Genomic DNA, 5919 nt, shown 5'->3' on the forward strand with positions numbered 1-5919 from the left:
TACTTTTAGGGATGTTTTCATTAGTTTTATGCTAAATTCACATTTCTGGACTTTACTATGAGTTTGTGTTTTTTTCTGTGATTTCAGGTATTTTCTGGCTGAAATTGAGGGACCTGAGCAAAACTCTGATAAAAGGCTGACAAAGGACTGCTAATGCTGTTGGAATCTGACCTCCCTGCACTCGAAATCGATTTTCTGGAGCTACAGAACTACAAATGGCGCGCTCTCAATGGCGTTGGAAAGTAGACATCCAGAAATTTCTAGCAATATATAATAGTCCATACTTTGTTCGATATTTGACGACGTAAACTGGTGCTCAACGCCAGTTCCATGGTGCATTCTGGAGTCAAATGCCAGAAACACGTCACGAACCAGAGTTGAATGCCAAAAACACGTTACAACTTGGCGTTCAACTCCAAAAGAAGCCTCAGCTCGTGTAAAGATCAAGCTCAGCCCAAACACACACCAAGTGGGCCCCGGAAGTGGATTTATGTATCAATTACTTACTTCTGTAAACCCTAGTAGCTAGTTTAGTATAAATAGAACTTTTTACTAGTGTATTAGACGTCTTTTGACCGATCCTGGGTCTTTGATTGTATTTTCCAATCCTTTGACCACGTTTGGGGGCTGGCCTCTCGGCCATGCCTGAACCTTCATCACTTACGTATTTTCAACGGTGGAGTTTCTACACACCATAGATTAAGGGTATGGAGCTCTGCTGTACATCAAGTTTTAATGCAATTACTACTATTTTCCATTCAATTCCGCTTATTCTTATTCTAAGATATTCATTGCACTTCAACATGATGAATGTGATGATCCATGACACTCATCATCATTCTCACCTATGAATGCGTGACTGACAACCACTTCCGTTCTACTTTAGACCGGGCACATATCTCTTGGATTCCTTATTCAGAATCTTCGTGGTATAAGCTAGATTGATGGCGGCATTCATGAGAATCCAGAAAGTCTAAACCTTGTCTGTGGTATTCCGAGTAGGATTCAGGGATTGAATGACTGTGATGAGCTTCAAACTCTAGATTGTTGGGCGTGATGACAAACGCAAAAGAATCAAGGGATTCTATTCCAACATGATCGAGAACCGACAGATGATTAGCCGTGCCGTGGCATAGCATTTGGACCTTTTTCACTGAGAGGATGGGATGTAGCCATTGACAACGGTGATGCCCTACATACAGCTTGCCATGGAAAGGAATAAAAAGGATGGAAGGAAGGCAGTAGGAAAGCAGAGATCCATCAGGGACAAGCATCTCTATACACTTATCTGAAATTTCCACCGTTGGATTACATGAGTAACTCTATTTATATTTTATGTTTATTATTTATTATTATTCAAAAATCCATAACCATCTATTATCCGCCTGACTGAGATTTACAAGGTGACCATAGCTTGCTTCATACCAACAATCTCCGTGGGATCGACCCTTACTCATGTAAGGTATTACTTGGACGACCCAGTGCACTTGCTGGTTAGTTGTGCGGAGTTGTGACTAAGTGTGATTCACGTTTGAGAGCGCTACCAAATTTTTGGCGCCATTGTTGATGATCACAATTTCGTGCACCAACAAGCCCATCACTAAGAAGAGGATGGAGCAAACAAGAGAGCCCATTCATGGATCCCAAGAGACGCATGAGGAAGCTCATCATCAAGAAATCCCTGAAATGCCTCAAGGGATGCATTTTCCTCCAAACAACTATTGGGAACAACTCAACACTTCTCTAGCAGGATTGAGTCATAACATGAACCAATTAAGGGTGGAACACCAAGAGCACTCCATCATTCTCAATGAGATTAGAGAAGTTCAAAGAGCTTTGAGAGAGGAGCAACAAAGGCAAGGAAGAGACATAGAGGAGCTCAAGAACACCATTGGTCCTTCAAGAATAAGGCGCCACCCTCACTAAGGTGGACTCATTCCTTAACTTCCTTGTTCTTATCTCTCTGTTTATCAGTTTTATGCTATATGTTTGTCTATGTTTTGAGTCGGTACTACATGATCATTAGTATTTAGTAACTATGTCTTAAGGCTATGAATAATTCCATGAATCCTTCACCTTTCTTAAATGAAAAATGTTTTTAATACAAAAGAACAAGAAGTACTTGAGTTTCGAATTCATCCTTGAAATTAGTTTAATTATATTGATGTGGTGACAATACTTTTTGTTTTCTAAATGAATGCTTGAACAGTGCATATTTTTTATCTTGTTGTTTATGAATGTTAAAATTGTTGGCTCTTGAAAGAATGATGAACAAAGAGAAATGTTATATTGATTTTCAAAATCTTTTTCTTACCTTTACTTCATAATTTTTGAAAACTTTACTAACAATTAATGTGATTGATTCAAAAATTTAAAGTTTGTTATTTTCTTGTTAAGAAAGGTTCAATCTTTAAATTCTAGAATCATATCTTTTAGTTTCTTGTTAGTCAAGTAATCAATTTTAATTTCAAAAAATCAAATCTTTTTAAATTTCTTTTTCAAATCTTTTCAAAATAAATTTTAATCATATCTTTTCAATCATATCTTTTTTCAAAATCAATTTCAAAATCTTTTCTTACTTCCTATCTTTTCAAAATTGATTTTCAAATCTTTCTCAACTAACTAATTGACTTTTTGTTTGTTTTACTATTTCTTATCTTTTTCAAAACCACCACCTAACTACTTTCCTCTCTCTAATTTTCGAAAATCACCTCCCTATTTTCAAAAAATCTTTTTATTTAACTAATTGTTTTAAATTTTAATTTTATTCCTTTTTATAAATTCGAATTTTAACTTTAATTTAAAATAAAAACAAAAATATTTTTCTTTTATTTTAGTTAATTTTCGAAAACTCCTCTCTCTCATCTTCTTCTATTTATTTATTTATCAACTAACACTTCTCTTCTACTCGAAATTTGAACCCTCTTCTCCCATCTACCTGTGTTCGGATTTTCTTCTTATTTTCTTCTACTCCCATAAATCAAAAACTTGATAGGCAAAATTGTGACTCATACTTTTCACAACTCGAACAATTCCTAGCAATGGATCCAAAAATTTGGTGCACAATACTATGGCTCACACACATTCTTCACAACTTCGCACAACTAACCAGCAAGTGCACTGTGTTGTCCAAGTAATAAACCTTACATGAGTAAGGGTCGATCCCATGGAGATTGTTGGTATGACGCAAGCTATGGTCATCTTGTAAATCTCAGTCAGGCGGATTCTAATGGTTATAATGGTTTTCGAATATAAAGATAAATAAACCATAAAATAAAGATAGAGATATGTATGTAATTTATTGGTAGGAATTTCAGATAAGCGCATGAAGATACTGTGTTCCTTCTGAATCTCTGCTTTCCTACTGCTTTCATCCAATCATTCTTACTCATTTCCATGACAAGTTGTATGTTGGGGGTTCACCGTTGTCAATGGCTACCATCCGTCCTCTCAGTGAAAATGGTCTAGGTGCGCTGTCACCACACGGCTAATCATCTGTCAGTTCTTAATCATGTAAGAATAGGATTTACTATCCTTTTGCGTTGTCACCACGCCTTACAGTCGCGAGTTTGAAGCTCGTCACAGTCATTCAATCCTTGAATCCTACTCAGAATATCACAGACAAGGTTTAGACTTTCTGGATTCTCAAGAATGCTGCCAATGGATTCTAGCTTATACCACGAAGATTCTGATTAAGGAATCCAAGAGATATTCATTCAAGCTTATTTGCATGTAGAACGAAAGTGGTTGTCAGGCACACGTTCATAAGTGAGAATGGTGATGAGCGTCACATAATCATCACATTCATCAGGTTCTTGGGTGCGAATGGATATCTTAGAATAAGAATAAGCGTGAATTGAATAGAAGAATAATAGTACTTTGCATTAATACTCGAGGTACAGCAGAGCTCCACACCTTAATCTATGGTGTGTAGAAACTCTACCCTTGAAAATATATAAGGTATAAAGGTGTTCATTGGTTCCGGCCCCAGAGAGGGAACTAGGATAACCAAGACTTAATGGTTCAAAAAGACCAAATGGTCTAAGAGAGACCCTGAATAAAATAGTAAATAGTTCTATTTATACTAAACTAGCTACTAGGGTTACAGAGATAAGTAATTGATGTAAAAATCTATTTTTGGGGCCTACTTGGTGTGTGCTTGGGCTGAGCTTGAGCTTTACACGTGCAGAGGCTTCTCTTAGATTTAAACGCCAAGTTGTAACGTGTTTTTGGCGTTTAACTCTGGTTTGTGACGTGTTTCTGGCGTTTTACTCCAGAATGCAGCATGGAACTGGCGTTGAACGCCGTTTTGCATCGTCTAAACCGAATAAAGTATGAACTATTATATATTTCTGGAAAGCCCTGAATGTATACTTTCAAACGCAATTGAGAACACGCCTTTTGAAGTTTTGTAGCTCCAAAAAATCCATTTTGAGTGTAGGGAGATCAGAATCCAACAGCATCTGTAGTCCTTTTTTAGCCTCCTATCAGATTTTTGCTTAGGTCCCTCAATTTCAGCCAGAAAATACATGAAATCCCAAAAAACACACAACCTCATAGTAAAGTACAGAAATGTGAATTTTACATAAAAACTAATAAAAACATCCCTAAAAGTAGCTAGATCCTACTAAAAGCTACCTAAAAACAATGCCAAAAAGGGTATAAATTATCCGCTCATCACAACACCAAACTTAAATTGTTGCTTGTCCCCAAGAAACTGAAAATCAAATAGGATAAAAAGAAGAGAATATACTATAAATCCCAAAATATCGATGAATATTAGTTCTAATTAGATGAGCGAAACTTGTAGCTTTTTGCTTCTGAACAGTTTTGGCATCTCACTTTATCCTTAGAAGTTTAGAATGATTGGCATCCATAAGAACTCAGAGTTTAGATAGTGTTATTGATTCTCCTAGTTAAGTATGTTAATTCTTGAACACAGCTACTTTTATGAGTCTTGGCTGTGGTCCTGAGCACTTTTTTTCCAGTATTACCACCGGATACATAAATGCCATAAACACATGACTGGGTGAACTTTTTTGGATTGTGACTCATCTTTGCTAAAGTCCCCAGTTAGAGGTGTCCAGAGCTCTTAAGCACACTCTTTTTGTTTTGGATCACGACTTTAACCATTCAGTCTCATGCTTTTCACTTGGACCTTCATGAAACAAGCACATGGTTAGGGACAACTTGATTTAGCCGCTTAGGCCTGAATTTTATATCCTTGGGCCCTTCTATCCATTGATTCTCAAAGCCTTGGATCCTTTTTACCCTTGTTTTTTGGTTTTAGGGGGTATTGGCTTTTTCTGCTTGCTTTTTTTCTCTTTCTTTCTTTTTTTTAAGAATTTTCGAAATTACAAAAGAAAAATGAAAAAGATTTGATTTTTGAAAAAGTTTTGAAAAGATAAGATTTTTAAAATTGAAATCTTGAGTTGACTAACAAGAAACAACTTATTTTAAAAAATTTTGACTAAGTCAACCCAAAGATTTCGAAATTTATGAGTAAAATGAGGAAAAAATATTTTTATTTTTTTTTAATTTAATATGGAAAGAGAAAAACAACAAAATGACTCAAGACATAAAAATTATGAATCAAAACAACTAATTCATGTAAGAACACTATGAATGTCAAGATGTACACCAAGAACACTTTGAAGATCAAGATGAACATCAAGACTTATTTTTTGAAAAATTTTCAAGAGAGGAAAACATTCAAGACACCAAACATAGAAATTTTCAATGTTAAAGCACTATGGATTAAAAAATGCATATGAAAAACAACAAAAGACACAAAATAAGAAAATATGAAGATCAAACAAGAAGACTTACCGAGAATAACTTGAAGATCATGAAGAACACCATGCATGAGTTTTTCGAAAAATGCACAAATTTTAAAAACATGCAATTGACACCAAATTT

Source organism: Arachis duranensis, chromosome 9 (assembly GCF_000817695.3).
Source record: "Arachis duranensis cultivar V14167 chromosome 9, aradu.V14167.gnm2.J7QH, whole genome shotgun sequence".
Taxonomy (NCBI): domain Eukaryota; kingdom Viridiplantae; phylum Streptophyta; class Magnoliopsida; order Fabales; family Fabaceae; genus Arachis; species Arachis duranensis.